Here is a 20,752-nt window from a genome sequence, read left to right on the forward strand (position 1 = left end):
TCTCTTTCGTGAGTTCCTTCTCCGATCGAGGACACGATAGGATTATGTCTGACGTAAGTAGGTGTTCAGGATCATTCATTTGATCATCAGTAGATCATGTCCGCTATGCGTAGACCATCCGCCTCTTTATTCTTGTAATCGTAAGTTAGCCACCTCAAATAAATGCTTAGTCGCGTGCTGCAGTCTCACCACTTAACCATACCTCACCCATTAAGCTTTGCTAGTCTTGATACCTTTGGAAATGAGATTGTTGAGTCGCAGTGGCTCAGAGATTACCACAACACCAGTTGCAGGTACAGGTAAAGGGTTCCTTTGACGTGAGCACGCTGATTGTGCTATTTGGAGTTTCTTCTTCTTGTTCATCGATCTAGGATGGGTTCCAGGCCGGCAGCGTGGGATAACAAGAATGGACATCGTTATTTTATTGTTTGATTTCGTCCATAGACGGACCCTGCTCTTCTTCATGATGATTGTATGTATTGTACCATTGTGACTCTCATGTAGCTTGTGGCGAGTGTAAGCCAACTCCTTATACTCATCTTTTCAGTACATGTACTTGTAACGATATCCATTCTTGCGAAATGACGAGATGCATTTCTATCCCTATCAAGGCCCTCGCGCCAAAATAAGGATAGGACCGCATCTTGGGCGTTACAGATACAAAAGCCTGAATTCAATATAGGTGATCATGTCTTTCTATACAACTCTTGTTTAAGATTTTTTGCAGGAAAAATTCTCTCTAAATGGGAAGGTCCATACATTATCGAGGAAGTATATTGTTCCGGTGCCATCAAGATCAACAACGCCGAAGGTGGTAAATGGGAAAAGAATCAAACATTATATCTCAGGTACTCCCATAAATATTGAAACTAATATTATCAATACCATAACCCCGAAAGAGTACATTAGGGAGACCTATCATAACGTCTCGGACCCCGAAAAGGAATAGGTATGTGCTACGGTAAGCAAACTGACTCCAAGACGTTTTCAATGGCAATTTTAACTAGTTTTGGAATATTTAAAACATTAGGAAAATTTAAAGCGGTCCGAAGCATGCACGAGGAGGCGACAAGCCACGGGGGCGCGGCCTACCCCCCTAGCCGTGCCCAGCAGGCCAGTGGCCACCTTGCGCACCCTCCGGACTCCGTTTTCTTGTGGAATACTCCTTCAGGTCGGAAAAAAATCATTATATAATCTCCCGAAGGTTTTGACCTTCGTATCATGACAATATATCATGTTCTCGTGTTGAGGTGTTTCTGCAGCAGATTTAGAGTAAGATGTCGTCCCAAGATTCTGATGGGGAGAGCTATGTATCACACTATCTTGCCAATCCCAAGATCTACGGGGATGTAGATCCCTATGGATTGTCCTCGGAGGAGGAACGGGAGATATGTAAGTCTGCGGAAGAAATCTCAAACGAAGAGGAGATTCCCTTGCGTCAACCCGAAGATATGCATGTGGAGTTCAAGAAGTCAAGCCTCCCAAATACAAGGACAAAACCCAAGGTGCTATTTATCCCTTCTCGTTTTCTGCAGGAGAGAAAGGGTAAATTATGTCAAAAGATATTGAGGCTCGAGCAGGAAGTAGATGATCCGAGGGGACACAATTTCATGCTTAAGTGGAAACTTGATAAGCTTTCAACCTCACCAACAACTCCAACACCGCTACCTCAGAAGAAAGACAACTAAACACATGGGTATGGGCAGTCCCCTAGGCTTGTACCAAGCTTGAGGGAGATGCCCCGTTATCGTAGCACTGTCACACCTTTTTACTTTTTTGCTTTCTTCTTGATCTAGTAGAATAAAATTTAGTGTGATCTAGTTTTGAGTTTTATTTTTGTTCCCCATATGTAAGAAAGTCTGAGAGTTGTATAATAAAGAGTAGTTTTGAGTCGAGGGCTTTGCTTGCTTGCTATGATCTTGAGAAAAAGAAAAGAAAGGAGTATAGAATAAAAGCAAAAAAAAAACATACATAATGATCTTATGGGGAGTGATGACTTCACATATAAAAAGTATGTCGATTGAAATTTGTTGTGAGTTGACAAACAAAGCTATTAGTCATTGTTGCAATTAAGAGGAAGTAATAAAGAAAAGAGGTTCACATATAAATACATTATCTTAGACATCTTTTGTGATTGTGAGCACTCATTAAAATATCATATGCAAAAAAGGTTGATGTTGGACAAGGAAGACAAGATAATGAGGTATGTTTGCTTATTTACTAATAGAAGTTATATGGTCGTAGATCCTTCAACATGTGTCGCTTGCTTCCACCTCATATTAGCCAGAAACTCCTGCACCAAGTAGAGATACTACTTGTGCATCCAAAAATCTTTAAGCCAGTTTTGCCTTGAGAGTCTACCATATCTATCTATGGATTGAATAAGATCCTTCAAGTAAGTTGTCATCGGTGCAAGCAATAAAAATTGCTCTTTAAATATGTGTGGTTTATTAGTACAGGGAAAATAAACTTTATACGAACTTGTGATATAGAAGAAACAAAAGCGATAGACTGAATAATAAAGTTCCTTATCACAAGGGCCAATATAAAGTGACATTCTTTTGCATTAAGGGATTGTGCATCCAACTATAAAAGTGCATGACAACCTCTGCTTTCCTCTGCGAAGGGCCTATCTGTTACCTTTACTTTCTAGTACTTACCTTTATGTAAGAGTCGTGGTGATCTTCACCATTTCCTTTATTTCTCCTTTATCTTTTGGCAAGCTTCATGTGTTGGGGAATGATCTAGAAAAATGTGTCCACTCGGATGTGGGTGATCATGAGTTATTATTGTTGACATTACTCTTGAGGTAAATAGTTCGGAGGCAAAACTATAAGCCCCTATCTTTATCTGTGTCTGGTTGAAGCTTTGACCTCATAGGTACCGCGTGAGTGTTAGCAATTATGAAATACCGTAAGATGATTGAGTATGTGCATTTTCCTTACAAGCTCTTATATTGACTCTTTCCTACATTGCGATAAATTGGAATTGCTTCAATGACTGAAATCATAGTTTGTTAGTTCTCAATAGAGTTCTTGATTCATATTTTGCCTGGTGAATGAATTGTTACTCTAGCATAAGATATTCTATGTCAATATGTGTTGCTATTCTAAAGAAAACCATGATGCCTTCATGTCTGTATTTTATTTTATCGACACCTCTATCTCTAAACATGTGCACATATTTATCGATCTTGGTTTTCGCTTGAGGACAAGCAAGGTCTAAACTTGGAAGAGTTGATACGTCCACTTTGCATCATTCTTTTATATCAATATATATTGCATCATGGGCTGCTAATACACATTATGATACAATACTTATGCCTTTTCTCTCTTATTTTACAAGGTTTACATGAAGAGGGAGAATGCCGACAACTAGAATTCTGGACTGGAAAAGGAGCAAATCTGATAGACCTATTATGCATAGCTCCAAAAGTCCTGAAAAGTTACGGAGAATTGTTTTGGAATATTTAAAAAAAATTGGGCGAAGGAAATACCAGAGGGGACCCACCAGGAAGTCACAAGCAAGGGAGCGCGGCCTATCCCTCTAGTGCGCCCTACAGGCTTGTGGGCCCCCTCGCAGGCCTCGGGTGCCCATCTTCTGCTATATGAAGGGTTTTTACCTGGAAAAAATCATATCACAGCTTTCGGGACGTAGCATCGCCGTCTCGAGGAAAAACTTCGACCGAACCAATCTAGAGCTCCGGCGGAGCTATTTCGCTGGGGAAGCTTCCCTCCCGGAGGGGGAAAACGAAGCCACCGTCATCACCAATGATCCTCTCATCGAGAGGGGGTCAATATCCATCATCATCTTCATTAGTACCATCTCCTCTCCAAACCCTAGTTCATCTCTTGTATCTAATCTTTGTCGCAGAACCTCAAATTGGTACATGTGGATTGCTAGCAGTGTTAATTACTCCTTGTAGTTCATGCTAGTTGGTTTACCTGGTGGAAGATTATATGTTCAGATCCTTAATGATTATTAACACTCCTGTAATTATGAACATGAATATGCTTGGTGAGTAGTTATGTTTGTTCCCGAGGACATGGGATGTCGTGGGAATGAACCTGACAGTAGAGGTGTAGGGTACGAAAGGAGAGGGCAGAGTCCTAGCTACGGCAAGCTTGTACACATGATGTATGAGTTCAGGCCCCTCTCTTAGAGGTAACATCCCTACGTATCAGTGCTCGAGAGCTCTTGCAGTATGGAATGTGTATTACAGGGGGTGTGAACCCTTGTTCCAGAGGGGAGGGGTGGCTTATATAGAGTGCGCTACACCTCATCAAGGCCTCGGCATCTAAGGGCTCGATCAATGTGGTTTAAAGATATACATTACTGATGACGTATGTATGTAATTAATTCTATTCATGACCATTAGCTGAGCGTATGCCCGTTGGCCTCCGTGGAGGTGACTTCTGGTCTTCTATGTCGATTGGAACTGTCCGAGTGCAAGTAGGTCGTCGAGTGGATGGGAATATCATCCGAGTGTTTATGTACCGAGTGACTTTTGAGGTGCCATGATCATCCAGTCGGAATCTTCTGTGTGACCCTATAGTTAATAATGAGATACCCTTGGGTAGGACATTTAGGTCAGGCCTATGACCCTACCGTAGGTACATATCCCCATCATGGGATAAGTCTTGTTATAAGTAATCATGTGAATTTGATATTCGTTCGATATTTTGATAAGATGTATGTTGTCTCTCCTCTAGTGGTTTCATGTGAACGTCGACTAAATGACACTTCAGCATTATTTAGGCCTAGAGTAAGGCATTGGGAAGTAATAAGTAGATGATGGGTTGCTAGAGTGACAGAAGCTTAAACCCTAGTTTATGCGTTGCTTCATAAGGGGCTGATTTGGATCCATATGTTTCATGCTATGGTTAGATTTATCTTAATTCTTCTTTCGTAGTTGCGGATGCTTGTGAGAGAGGTTAATCATAAGTGGGATTTTTGTCCAAGTAAGGGCAACACCCAAGCACCGGTCAACCCACATATCAAATCATGGAAGTAACGAACGCGAATCATATGAGCAAGGTGAAAACTAGCTTGACATAAATTCCCATATGTCCTCGGGAGCGCTTTTCTTTATATAAGAGTTTGTCCAGGCTTTTCCTTTGCTACAAAAAGGATTGGGACACCTTGCTGCACCATTGTTACAATTTTTACTTGCTACCCGTTACGAATTACCTTATCACAAAACTATCTGTTACCGATAATTTTAGTGCTTGCAGACAATACCTTACTGAAAACCGCTTGTCATTTCCTTATGCTCCTCGTTTGGTTCGACACTCTTAGTTATTGAAAGGACAACTATAAATCCCCTACACTTGTGGGTCATCAGTGGCGCTATCGTATGTCCATGTTAGTTTAGACTTCAATCCACGGAGGGTAACGGCTGCGAGAGTCCATGGAGGGCTCCACCCACGGAGGGTCCACAAAGAAACTGCATTATCTATTCCACCATGGCTTCCATCCACGGAGGACTAGCCTTAATCACTGTAGATCTTCACGAAGTAGGCGATCTCCTTGCCCTTACAAACAACTTGGTGCAACTCCACAACATGAAGTAGGAGGCTCCCAAGCGACACCTAACCAATCTAGGAGGCACCACCCTCCAAAAGGTAATAGATGTGGTAGATTAATGAACTCCTTGCTCTTGTGCTTCTAAAGATAGTCTCCTCAACACAAAATCACTCTCTCACAGAATATGCATGGGTAGGAGAGGTTGATTTGGTGGAAAGTAGTTTGGGGAGGCCAGAGATCAAGATTCAAATGATTTGAGTGGAATATCTTGGTCTCAACACATGAGTAGGTGGTTCTCTCCCAGAAAATGGATCTGGATATGAAGTGTGTGTTCTGAGTGCTTCTCCCACGAATGAGAGGTGGGTGAAGGGGTATATATAGGCAGCAGACAAAATCCAAACGTTACACACAAAGTGGAAAACTCGGTGGTACCAATTAGCACAAAGGTGTGAACTTTTGAATCTCCGTGAGACCGATATATGAAACTCGGTGGCACCAAAAATGTGGCTAACGGTCCGATGGCCAAACTCAGTGGCACCGATACTCAAAGTCGGTAATTTCGGTTTTGTGTATCGAGGCACCCGATAGTTGGTCACCAAACTTGGCGGCACTGATATGGATTCGGTTGCACCGATTTGGTGGCAGTGGCTAGGGTTTCTGTCTGAGGTCAAACGCGGTGGGTGCAAAGTATGAAAGTTGGTGACATTGAATTTCTGTATGTGGAATTTGACAGAATGGTATTGTGGGAAAAATGACTGAGTATTTTGGTGGCTAACTTAGAGCACTTGACCAATCAGTTCATTTTACTACCTTACCCCCTTTTAATAGTATTGGGTTTCCTAAGGACTCAAAAGTGATTTCTCACAAATATAAGATGAAGAGTCTTCTAGCTTGAAGCTTGATCCAATATCATTTCTTTCTTGCATCAAGGGGCATCTCCACATAAACCTTTAGCCAAAGCTCTCCATGGACTATTCCTGAAATATCTAGGTAAAAGTGTTAGTTCAAGAGACAATGTATGTTGTCATGAATTATCAAAATCACCAAGGGATCATATGTGCTTTCAGAAGCCTTGGCCTTATAGGTCGGTGTTTTGTTCCATGTTTGCCGCCCTAGTTACTTGTGTACTGGTGTTATGTTTCATAATTGAGCACTCCTAACATGCTTGGGGTTGTTATGGGGACCCCCTTGATTTTCGTTTTGGGATAAAACTCTTTCGGCAAGGCCAATCATTGGTACTATATTTTCTCAACATAATAATATTGTACATTGTTAGTAACACATAGGGAGTTAGCACTACCCGCAGATTAATTCAACATAATACAGGGAGGGCCAGTGCTGGTCCTAAATAGAGCCACTTGGCGGTGCCACCTCGGGTCAACTCGGGAGGATTTCCATCATGCCACCGTGTGTATTGCTCATCTAGTAGTGCCCTAAGAAAGAGATACCCGCGGCTCCTATTGGGATTTGGATTGCCGGGTGGTCTTGATGGATTTGTTTTACTCTTATCAAAGGTCTTGTGCACTCGGATGATACTTCGGGCTATCTCGAGGTTGAGGTTTTCTCTCCAGGGCAGCTTGTGCTAGTTTGTGATGGATTAGTTGGAGCACTCATGCAGGGTCAAACCTTTCGGAAAGTCATGACCGTGGTTATGTGGCAATTTGGAAGCTTTGTTTAACACCTGATCATAGCAAACTTGAAGTAAAATTAATTAAAATATGCCAAGTGTGTGCGTAACCGTGACTGTCTCTTCTCGTGAGTTCTAAATCCGGAAGAGGACACAGTGGGGTTATGTTTGACTCATAAGTAGGTGTTCAGGTTCATTCATTTGATCATCATTAGTTCACGTCCGTTTATGCGTAGATCACCCCCCTCTTATTCTTGTACTCGTAAGTTAGCCACTCAAATAAATTCTTAGTTGCTTGTTGCAGCCTCACCACTTAACCATACCACACCCATTAAGCTTTGCTAGTTTTGATACTTTGGAAATGAGATTGTTGAGTCCCCGTGACTCACAGATAACTACAACAACAGTTGCGGGTATAGGTAAAGCGATACTTTGACATGATCGCGATGATTGTTCTATTTGAGGTTTCTTCTTCTTCTTCTTCGATCATAGGATGGGTTCCAGTTTGACAACCTAGGATAGGAAGGATGGACGTCGTTCTTTTATCATTTGATTTCATCCGTAGTTGGACCCTGCTCTTCTACATGGTGATTGAATATATTGTTGTATTGTGTTGTTCATGTTGTAGCTTGTGGCGAGTGTAATCCAATTACATATACTCATTTCTTCTATAATTGTACTTGTAACGATATCCATTCTTGCGAAACAATGAGATGTGCTTCTATCCCTGTCGAGGCCCTCATGCCAAAAATAAGGATATGATCGCATCTTGGGCATTACACATGTGAAGCCACGACTACAAGCACAATGGTGGGTTTTCGTTTGTGGTAGGTGTATTGCCCTGCCCAAGCCACCGGGAAGTTTTTCCACCTCCAATGCAGGCAATCAATACCACCTAGCACGCTTGGCCATCCTATTTCTCCGTTCATCGCGATGTGATTCTTCCTTGTTTGGAGATTGAAGATACTCTGCTCCAAAAAAATCAGATAATTGTCATCGCAAAGACACATACACATTTGATGGTGGTATCTTTTCCAATGCGAAGATATTCATCCATGTAGTTGGCGAGAACACCATACGCAAACACTCTCATCGCCACTGATATTTTTTGATATGCACTAAAGCTAATCAAACAAGCGACATTCCTACGCCAAGTGAAAAAGCACCAATTCCGCTCAAGCTTCTACGATGCGCACGGAAAGAGACCTACGCATCCGGTATCACCTATGAAATAGGTGAGCCGGATATGTCGGTACCTCGACAAAGTAGTCCTTCATGAGCAACTTGTCACTGAGAGCTCGGTTGCGAAGAATGCATAGCCGGCACACCGTGGACCCACGACGCTTTTCCCTCGACCACTTCTCAAATTCATCCACGAGATGTAACAACAGTATGTTCCCATCATCATCGTTGAGCATCGTCTCTCCTATGTCTGAATCATTAGACAAAGACGATGAGGACGAACTCCAATCCATCTACAAAATGCACCTAAATCGCCAAGTTCAACCAAATCTCAACTGAGCCAAATCGAACACAATTCTCTGATGTTGGACATACCTCGCTCGGAACCAACAACCAAATCAAAACTGTGTTGCCTCCGAAGCAAAGTTGCATTGTCCCTTTCTTATCCGCCGTCGCCCGAAGCAAAGCCACACTGCCCCTTTCTTCTCCCTTGTTCGCCCCTTCCTCCCGCACGTGCGGGCAAGCTCAACGGATTTCGAGGTTCGTCGACACCAGAACCAGACGGGTATGTCTGCTACAAGGTCATGCGCCAAGCTCCAGGGCGGATCCATAGCGACGGCACTGGCTATGAGCCCCCGAGACACAAATGGGCACCTGATACATCTCCGTCGTATCTACTTTTCCAAACTCTTTTGCCCTTGTTTTGGACTCTAATTTGCATGATTTGAATGGAACTAACCCAGACTAACGCTGTTTTCACAAGAATTGCCATGGTGTTGTTTTTGCGCACAAATAAAAGTTCTCGGAATGACCTGGAAATTTACGGGGATTATTTGTGGAATATATAAAAAATATCGGCGCAAGAATCAACCCAGGAAGTGGAGCGTGGAGCCCACAAGCCCACCAGGCACGGGCCCCCCTGGCCGCGCCTGGCAGGCTTGTGGGGCCCATGTTGCTCCACCGCCTCCAAATATAGCTCTATTTAGTCCCTTTCGTCCGGAAAAAATTAAGGAGAAGAGTTCATCGCGTTTTACAATACGGAGGCGCCGCCACCTCCTGTTCTTCCTGTGGAGGGCAGATCCGGATTCCGTTCTAGGCTCCGGAGAGGGGAGATCGTCGCCATCGTCATCACCAACCTTCCTTCATAGCCAATTCTATGATGATCTTCACCGTTCGTGAGTAATCTCATCGTAGGCTTGCTCGACCGTGATGGGTTGGATGAGATCTATCATGTAGTCGAGTTAGTTTTGACGGGGATTGATCCCTAGTATCCACTATGTACTGAGATTGATGTTGCTACTACTTTGCCATGCTTAATGCTTGTCACTAGGGCCCAAGTGCAATGATTTCAGATCTGAACCTATTATGTTCTCGCCAATATATGTGTGTTCTTGATCCTATCTTGCAAGTTGTAGTCACCTACTATGTGTTATGACCCGGCAACCCCGGAGTGACAATAGCCGGAACCACTCCCGGAGATGACCATAGTATGAGGAGTTCATGTATTCACTAAGTGTTAATGCGTTGGCCCGGTTCTTTATTAAAAGGAGAACCTTAATATCCCGTAGTTTCCATTAGGACCCCGATTCCACGGGAGGGATGGACAATAGATGTCATGCAAGTTCTTTTCCCTAAGCACATACGACTACATACGGAATACATGCCTACATTACATTGACGAACTGGAGCTAGTTACATATCTCTCTGTGTTATAACTGTTGCATGATGAATAACAGCCGGCATAATCATCCATCACCGATCCAATGCCTACGAGTCTTTTACTACTGGTCCTTGCTATGTTACTTTCTTGCTATTGCTGCTACTGTTACTCTGTTGTTACTGCTGCTACTGTTACTCTACTGCTACTGCTGTCACTTTGCTGCTACTGGTTACTGCTACTACTGTTGCTATCAAACCACTGTGCTACTGATACTTTTCTACAAATACTAAGTCTTTCAGGTCTGGTTGAATTGACGACTCAACTGCTAATACTTGAGAATATTCTTTGGCTTCCCCTTGTGTTGAATTAATAAATTTGGGTTGAATACTCTACCCTCGAAAACTGTTGCGATCCCCTATACTTGTGGGTTATCAAGACCATTTTCTGGCGCCGTTGCCGGGGAAGCCAAGTCAAGAATATTCTCCCGTCAACGTGCTATTTTCTAGCGCCGTTGCCGGGGAGACATAGCTATATTCTCTCAGTCACTTGGGATTTACGTCTGTTGATCACTATGAGGAATCCGAAAGATCCAAGAACTAAAGTCTTGCCCTCAACTACGAGGACAGGTAAGGAACTGCCATCTAGCTCTGCACTTGATTCACCTTCAGTTATGAGTAAGTTTGCGACACCACCTCGTGCTAGAAATTTTGATGTGTCGCCTGTGCTTGATGATGCTACCTCTGCTATCCATGATGCTTGTGATGATGCTATGCTTGATACTGCTTTGCCACTAGGTGCATTCCTTGATGCACAAATTGCTAGAGTTGCTGCTAGATGTGATGATACTTCTGAAACTGCTGAGATTATTGAAGTAGAACCTGCTATTTTGCCTGTTAGAACTAGCTCTCCTAGATATGAATTGCCTGATATGCCCGAGGGTTATGTTATGGAGGGAGAGATAGCTGAGGAATTTCTTGCTTGTAAGGGTAGCTATGATGTTGAGAAATTACTACGCAAGTGGAAAGAAAAATCTTTGAATGCTAGGATGAAATACGACCCGAAGTTTACTACTTCGCCTATCTATGTGACCGATAAGGATTATGAGTTCTCTGTCGACCCTGAGTTAATCACTCTGGTCGAATCTGATCCTTTTCATGGTTATGAGTCTGAAACGGTTGTAGCCCATCTTACCAAACTGCATTATATAGGCACCCTATTCACGAGTGAGGAAAAGATCCACCACTACTGTATCCTTAAGTTGTTTCCTTTCTCGCTAAAGGATGATGCTAAGACTTGGTTAACTTCTCTTGCTCCTGGTTGTGTGCGTAGTCCCCAGGATATGATCTACTACTTCTTGAAAAATATTTCCCTACCCATAAGAAGCGAGCTGCCTTGCAAGAAATATACAACTTTGTGCAAGTTGAAGAAGAGAGCCTCCCACAAGCTTGGGGGAGGCTCGTCCAGCTACTGAATGCTTTGCCTGATCACCCTCTTGAGAAGAATGAAATCCTTGATATCTTCTATAATGGACTTACGGATGCTTCTAGAGACCACCTAGATAGTTGTGGTGGTTATGTTTTTAGGGAACGAACCGTAGAACAAGCTGAGATCCTATTGAATAATATCTTGTGCAATGAGAATGCTTGGACTATTCCCGAACCACCTCCTAAGCCAACTCCGAAGAAAAGAGGTATTCTATTTCGTAGTCCTGAAGATATGCAAGAAGCTAAGAAATCTATGAAAGAGAAAGGCATTAAATCGGAAGATGTAAAAAATCTACCACCTATCGAAGAGATCCATGGTCTTGATAACCCGATACAGGTAGTAGAGGTAAATTCTCTTCGTAGATTCGATGAGAGTGATATTCCTTTTGATAAACCTGCTAGCTTATGCTTGGATGAATTTGATAATTTTGTTGCCAGACAACAAAGTTTCAATGATTATGTTAGCAGAAAATTGGAACAGAATGCTCGTATGCTTAGTCATTTAAGTGCTTGTGTGGACAGAAACGTCAATGATCTTAAGCTCCTGAGTAAACATGTCTCTATGGTCACCACTCAAGTAGAACAAGTACTTAAGGCTCAGAATGACTTGCTCAATGAGTTGAATGACAATTATGTGAGAGTCGTCACAAGAGGCGGTAGAATGACCCAGGAACCTTTGTATCCCGAGGGTCATCCGAAGAGAATTGAACAAGATTCTCAAGAAGTTAGCACTGATGCACCTGGTCATCCTAGAAAGAAGAAGAGAGATGATAGGAACCTGCACGCTAGCAACCCTGATGCTGTTACACCTGAGAGTCCAAACGATGTCTCTGCCTCTCATGCCGAAACACAATCTAGTGACGAACATGAGCCTAATGATAATATCAATAGTGATGTTCATGATGATGCTCAACCTAGCAATGATAAGGATGTGGAGATTGAACCTGTTGATCTTGATAACCCCCAGCCTAAGACTAGAAGATACGATAAAAATGACTTTGCTGCTAGGAAGCATGGTAAAGAAAGGGAACCATGGGTTCAGAAACACATGCCCTTTCCTCCCAAACCATCCAAGAAAAAGGATGATGAGGATTTTGAGCGATTCGTTGAAATGATTAGACCTGTCTTTCTGCAAATGCGTTTGACAGATATGCTCAAAATCTCTCTGTATGCTAAGTACATGAAAGATATTGTTACTGATAAGAGGAGGATACCTAAGGTTGAGATTTCCACCATGCTCGCTAATTATACCTTCAAGGGTGGAACTCCTAAGAAACTAGGTGATCCCGGAGTGCCCACTATACCTTGCTCCATTAAAGGAAACTACGTTAGAACTGCTTTATGCGACCTTGGAGCTGGTGTTAGTTTTATGCCTCTCTCTCTTTATCGTAGACTTGAACTGGATAAGTTGACACCCACTGAAATCTCCCTGCTAATGGCCGACAAATCAACTGCTTTCCCTATCGGCATTTGCGAGGATGTGCCTATTGTGGTTGCTAATGTTACTATCTTAACAGACTTTGTTATCCTAGATATTCCCGAGGATGATGCCATGTCAGCATCCTTGGAAGACCCTTTTTAAACACTGCAGGGGCTGTTATTGATTGCAACAAAGGCAATGTCACTTTCCATGTCAATGGTAATGAGCATACGGTGCACTTTTCGAAGAATCAATATCGAGTACATTGCATCAATGCTATCGAAAAAAACTTCATCGATTCTTATTGGGAGCTTTGAATGCCATATGCCTACTGTCAAGATGAAGTATGATTTGCTTGTTGGGGATGTGAGGTAACCTAGTGACTATTCGAAAATTCTTCGTCTTCTTTTGCGATTCAAAGAAGTTTGTCGAGGAGACTTGATCAACCTCATTGACGGATTTCTTTCGATGACCATGAGATGGATGAATCGAGGAGTCACAAACCTCTGTTCCAAGCTTTCACTTTCGGTTGCTTAGAAGAAAAAAGATAGATTTAGATTAGTTTTCCCTGTTTTCTACTTTTGGTGTCCCGTAGAAAAGTACCCCGAAAATAAAAGTTCTCCGAATGCCGTGAAAATCAAGTATGATTTTTTCTGAAATTTTTTAAAAATTCTGAGAAGAAGAGCTAGTCACGGGGCTGCACCAGTGGGCCACAAGCCCTGGAGGCCCGGGCAACCCCCCTCGCCGTGCCTACGAGGCTTGTGGGGCCCACGTGTACCCCCTCCACTCATTCTAGCTCCCATCTTCTTCTCCTACCTCCAGAAAAAAAATATTTCGCAGCTCAAACCCGTGGTCTTGCTCTCCTTGCTGTGATTTTCGATGTCCTTGTGCAAAGCACCATTCACCAAGCTGTTTTGGGGAAATTGCTCCTTGGTAAGTGACTCCTCCGTTGGTCCAATTAGTTTTTGCTCTAGTGCCTTATACATCGCGTATTTTTGCTGCCTTGGTGACCCTTTTCTTGAGCTTTGCATGCTAATTTTAGTTGGTCCCAAGTAGTTTTGATGCGTGATATGGCCTCTAGGCTCTTGTCAAAGTAGTTGCTATGAGTTTCGTTGAGCCTTGTTCACTTTTCCTTAGAGTCACTAAAAATTTGAGAAATTTTCAGAGATAGAAAAAGGAAAAGATGAGGAGGTTCTTAAGAGGCTCTTCAAGCCGTGACCCCAAGGATGATGAAAGTGAGAATAAGAAACCCAAGTATCTGGTCCCCCAAGTTGCAGAAGTTCGAGCGTGCGAGTGGCCAAGCGATGTGTTCTTACGCACCGCCGGACTTTATGAGCACTTTTACTACTTGGTGGAGAATGCAGGCCTTACAACCTTTGTTGAAGATAAGTGTCCACAATACCTCCTCCTCACTAGTATTTTCTTGCAAAGCTTTAACTTCTATCCAAGGAAGAGTCCTCCTATGGTTGAGTTCAAGTTATATGATATCCCCCAGTGCATGTCACTTCAGGATTTTTGCAATGTTTGCAAATTACCTTATGTTGGGGATATTCATGAACCTCGTCCACGAGACTTGGAGGCTTTCATAGATACTATTGTTGTAGGAGAGGAGAGAGGAGTGTCTTGCGCTAGAGCTGCTAGCATACATTTTCCCGTGCTCCGGTACTTCTCATTATTCGTGGGAAAATGTTTGATTTGCCGTGGGAAAGCTGGGGCCCTTAGCTCCCGAGATCTTGCAGTTTTGCGCGAAGCCCTTTATAATGATAAAACTTATAGCTTGGGCGCTATAGTAGCTCAACGGTTGAACACGAAGCATTCTAAAGGCGTTGTCTATGGAGGTATCTATGCTACCCGTCTTGCTAGACACTTTGAGATACCTATTAGACTGGACGAGGAAGAAGAGATTCTTCTTCCTGAGAGATATCTAGACTATGATAGCATGGTTTTCCATGACTTTCTTGATAGAGATATAAATAGAAGGATGATTTATAACCTGGTATTTAGTCAGGGTACTCGTGAGACTATTATTTTGCCTGCTCCTTCTTTGTTCAATCTTCATACAGGAAGGTACATTATTATGCCCTCGGACATCTACGCATATTGGAGCATAGCCCAACCACATGTGCTCGTGCCCGAGCTACCAGTCGAGTACCAGACGCTAGTTTATCAGTGGGAGCCAGAGGAGCTCACACAGCAGTGGCACCCTCAGTACACTCTGGAGCACCCCGGAGCTGGTTATTTCCCTCCTTGGGAGTAGACCAACTTAGGCCAAAAGCCTAAGCTTAGGGGTGTACGTGTTCCTCACCAACTTTATATTCTTGCTTACGCTTTCACTTTGTTAGTCGGTGTTCACACTTTGCCACTGTATCATCCATGCTAGTTTATTTCTTTTTCTCGTTTTCTTCTCGTGTGTTTGTCTAGTTTGAGAAAACCCAAAAAGATTTCTTGTTCTTCTTTTCCTTGTTGGGAGCTTTCCCGTGTAAATAGTTTTCTTTTTCTTTGGGTCAAGGTAGAAGACCATGGTTACAATGTTTAGTGGCTCTCGCATGCATATCTGTTTATTTGTCAAAGAGCCATATTACTTTGTCTTCTCCTTTGTGTTTGCTTGCAGATTCCAGCTTAGTCCAATGCACGAGCACTCATATTATTGTTCACATCATTCGGTCGTGCAAGTGAAAGGCAATAATGACGATATATGATGAAGTGACTGAGCCTGGAAAAGCTGGTATGAACTCGATCTATTTTGTTTTTGTAAATATGACTAGCTCATCGTTCCTGATTCAGCTTTGTTGTGAGAGAAACATGTTTGCAATGACAACTTAGAGATCATAGTTTCTGATGCCATGCTTAATTAGCTAGGAGCTTATAATGGTTTGTCTTGGATGCCAACATGAAGCTTGAGATGATTATGATGTAGTATGATAGGATGGTATCCTCATTAGAATGATTCAAGTGGCTTGACTTGGCGCATGTTCATGCATGTAGTTGAAACAAAATCAACATAGCCTCTATGATATTCATGTTCATGGTGATTTATGTCCTACTCATGCTTGCACTCAATGTTGGTTAATCTCAATGCATTTTGATGATTGTTGTTGCTCTCTAGTTGGTCGCTTCCCAGTCTTTTGCTAGCCTTCACTTGTACTAAGCGGGAATACTGCTTGTGCATCCACTTCCATAAACCCAAAGTTGTTCCATACGAGTCCACCATACCTACCTATATGCGGTATCTACCTGCCATTCCAAGTAAATTTGCATGTGTCACTCTCTAAACCTTCAAGAAATAATCTGTTTTGCATGCCCAAACCGCTCATGTGGTGACAAGGGGCGATCAGTATCTTCCATCCTAGGCGTGTTATCCTCGATATGTGTTTATTCACTATCATTCACGAGAAAGGGGTCGGTAATTGGAATGCCCAGTTCCATGCTCAAATCGAAAAGATAATTACAAACAAAACTCCCCCTGGATTGTTGTTGGTATGGACGGCACCCGAGTATTCAGCTAGTCGTGGAGTGTGATTGATCGGTGGTGGGGGAGTCAAAACTTTACTTTTCTGTTTGGGAACCGCCTATAGCATGTGTAGCATGGAATATGGTGAAAACTCTTGGTCATTGCGTTGACAATGAAATCATGCCACCCAAAATTATTATCTCTGTTTTCAAAGCTTGAGCTCCGGCACCTCTGCAAATCAATGCTTCCCTCTACGAAGGGCCTATCCATCTATGTTTCTGTTGAGTCATCCTCTTCTTATAAAAGCACCAATTAGAGAGCACCTCTGTCATTTTTATGCTTTGCTTTTGACTGATATTGAGTATGACTGTGACTGGATCTTCTTTGCCATGAATTACAATGTTTAGTCAGCCCCTGGTCTTTGAAGGTGCTCTACATTTATGTTTTGCAGTCTCAAAAAGAGCTAGCGAGATACCATCTGTTCACTCTGCTTCATGATTGTTTTGGTTGAAGTGTTGACGTTTGAAACTCATTATTATTGCTCGCTAGTTGATTATGCCATTGATATGAGTTTACCGTGAGACCTAGATGTCATTTGCTTATGTGGTTAGCTTATGGTCTTGCTGAAATTCTGGATATGAGTTAGACATAGTTGCAACAACAAGATCAAACAGAGTTCGTAAAAGTTTTTATTTTGTAACTTTCAGTTTGTCAACTGAATTGCTTGAGGACAAGCAAGGTTTTAAGCTTGGGGGAGTTGATACGTCTCCGTCGTATCTACTTTTCCAAACTCTTTTGCCCTTGTTTTGGACTCTAATTTGCATGATTTGAATGGAACTAACCCGGACTAACGCTGTTTTCAGCAGAATTGCCATGGTGTTGTTTTTGCGCACAAATAAAATTTCTCGGAATGACCTGGAAATTTACGGGGATTATTTGTGGAATATATAAAAAATACGGGCGCAAGAATTAACCGAGGAAGTGGAGCGTGGAGCCCACAAGCCCACCAGGCGCGGGCCCCCCTGGCCGCGCCTAGCAGGCGTGTGGGGCCCACGTTGCTCCACCGCCTCCAAATCCAGCTCTATTTAGTCCCTTTCGCCCGGAAAAAAAATTAAGGAGAAGAGTTCAACGCGTTTTACGATACGGAGGCGCCGCCACCTCTTGTTCTTCCTCTAGAGGGCAGATCTGGAGTCCGTTCTAGGCTCCGGAGAGGGGAGATCGTCGCCATCGTCATCACCTACCTTCCTTGATCGCCAATTCCATGATGCTCTTCACCGTTCGTGAGTAATCTCATCGTAGGCTTTCTGGACGGTAATGGGTTGGATGAGATCTATCATGTAATCGAGTTAGTTTTGACGGGGATTGATCCCTAGGATCCACTGTGTTCTTAGATTGATGTTGCTACTACTTTGCCATGCTTAATGCTTGTCACTAGGGCCCGAGTGCAATGATTCCAGATCTGAACCTATTATGTTCTCGCCAATATATGTGTGTTCTTGATCCTACCTTGCAAGTCGTAGTCACCTACTATGTATTATGACCCGGCAACCCCGGAGTGACAATAGCCGGAACCACTCCCGGAGATGACCATAGTATGAGGAGTTCATGTATTAACTAAGTGTTAATGCGTTGGTCCAGTTCTTTATTAAAAGGAGAACCTTAATATCCCATAGTTTCCATTAGGACCCCAGTGCCACGGGACGGATGGACAATATATGTCATGCAAGTTCTTTACCCTAAGCACATATGACTACATACGGAATACATGCCTACATTACATTGACGAACTAGAGCTAGTTACATATCTCTCCGTGTTATAACTGTTGCATGATGAATAACATCCGGCATAATCATCCATCACCGATCCAATGCCTACGAGTCTTTTACTACTGGTCCTTGCTACGTTACTTTGTCGCTACTGCTGCTACTGTTACTCTGCTGTTACTGCTGCTACTGTTACTCTGCTGCTACTGCTGTCACTTTGCTGCTACTGGTTACTGCTACTACTGTTGCTATCAAACCAATCTGCTACTAATACTTTTCTGCAGATACTAAGTTTTTGAGGTGTGGTTGAATTGACAACTCAACTACTAATACTTGAGAATATTCTTTGGCTTCCCCTTGTGTCGAATCAATAAATTTGGGTTGAATACTCTACCCTCAAAAAATGTTGCGATCCCCTATACTTGTGGGTTTTCAGCACACCCCTTGAAAGCACAACTTCTTCCTAAGGTGGTTTTGGTAATTAATCACAACATATGTGTCACTAAACTAATGATCTTATGCAAGATTTTCCATTCGGCCATACCAATTTTCCAACATGAGGAACCTTTGCCAAACCCTAGAGTCCCAGTACCACCAACATTCCTTTCGGTGCCACCAAAACTAGTGACCGAGTTTTTGGTATGTCGTTTTCAAGAATCGGATATTCTGAGTCTGGGAATCGGTCTCATCGAAATTTTGAAACTGCCCTAGGTCACCCATATTGGTACCACCGAGATTCCTTTATCGGTCTCATCGAGAATTCAAAAGTTGCCACATTTTGTGCAAATCGGGGCCACCGAGTTTTACTTCGGTTTCAATGAGTTGGGCAACAATGTTGTAACAGTTGGATTTTTGGACATGTCTATATATACCCATACACCAACTCACATTCATGGAGGAAGCACACATAACACACATACACTTTCCATATCCATTTTTATGAGAGAGGACCACCTACTCATGTGTTGGGATCAAGATATTCCATTCCTACCATATGAATCTTGATTTGTAGCCTCCCCAAGTTGCTTTCCAACCAATCAATATCTTCTACCCATGTCAAATCTGTGAGAGAGTGATTGAGTGTTGATGAGACAATATTTCAAAGCACAAGAGAAAGGAGTTCATCGTACTACCGCATCTATTACCTTTTGGAGGGTGGTGCCTCCTAGATTGGTTAGGTGTCGGTTGGGAGCCTCCTACTTCGTGTTGTGCAGTTGAACCAGGAAGTTTGTAAGGGTAAGGAGATCGCCTACTTCGTGAAGATTGATGACCCACAAGTATAGGGGATCTATCGTAGTCCTTTTGATAAGTAAGAGTGTCGAACCCAACGAGGAGCAGAAGGAAATGACAAGCGGTTTTCGGTAAGGTATTCTCTGCAAGCACTGAAACTATCGGTAACAAATAGTTTGTGATAAGGTAATTCGTAACGGGTACAAGTAACAAATGTAACAAAGGTGCAGCAAGGTGGCCCAATCCTTTTATAGGAAAGGACAAGCCTGGACAAACTCTTATACACAGAAAAGTGCTCCCAGGGACACATGGGAGTTTCTGTCAAGCTAGTTTTCATCATGCTCATATGATTCGCATTCGTCACATTGATAATTTGATATCTGGGCGGACCGGTGCTTGGGTGCTGCCCTTACTTGGACAAACCTCCCACTTATGATTAACCTCTCTTGCAAGCATCCTCGACTACGAAAGAAGAATTAACATAAATCTAACCATAGCATGAAACATATGGATCCAAATCAGCCCCTTACGGAGCAACGCATAAACTAGGGTTTAAGCTTTTGTCACTCTAGCAAACCATAATCTACTTATTACTTCCCAATGCCTTCCCCTAGGTCCAAATAATGGTGAAGTTTCATGTAGTCTACGTTCACATGACACCACTAGAGGAGAGATAACATACATCTCATCCAAATATCGAACGAATACAAAATTCACATAATTACTTATAACAAGACTTATCCCATGTCCTCGGGAACAAACGCAACTACTCACAAAGCATATACATGTTCATAATTAGAGGAGTATTAATAATCATTAAGGATCTGAACATATAATCTTCCACCAAGTAAACCAACTAGCATCAACTACAAGGAGTAATCAAGACTACTAGCAACCCACAAGTACCAATCTGAGGTTTCAGACAAAGATCAGATACAAGAGATGAACTAGGGTTTGGAGAGGATATGGTCTTGATGAAGATGTTGATGGATATTGATCCCCTCTGGATGAGAGGATCGTTGGTGATGACGATGGCTTCGATTTCCACCTTCAGGAGGGAAGTTTCCCCGACAGAATAGCTCCACTAGAGCTCTATATTGGTTCTGTTGAAGTTCCGCCTCGAGACGGTGGCGCTTCGTCCTGAAAGCTCTGATATGATTTTTTTCCACATCAAAACCCTTCATATAACAGAAGATGGGCACCGGAGGCCTGCCAGGGGACCCACAAGCCTGCAGGGCGCGGCCAGGGGGGTAGGTCGCGCCCCCTGGCTTGTGACCTCCTGGTGGATCACCTCTGGTATTTCTTTATCCCAATATTTTTTATATATTCCAAAAAAATTCTCCGTAACTTTTCAGGAACTTTGGAGTTGTGCATAATAGGTCTCTGAGATTTGCTCCTTTTCCAGTTC

Source organism: Hordeum vulgare, chromosome 6H (genome assembly GCF_904849725.1).
Source record: "Hordeum vulgare subsp. vulgare chromosome 6H, MorexV3_pseudomolecules_assembly, whole genome shotgun sequence".
NCBI classification, from domain to species: Eukaryota; Viridiplantae; Streptophyta; class Magnoliopsida; order Poales; family Poaceae; genus Hordeum; species Hordeum vulgare.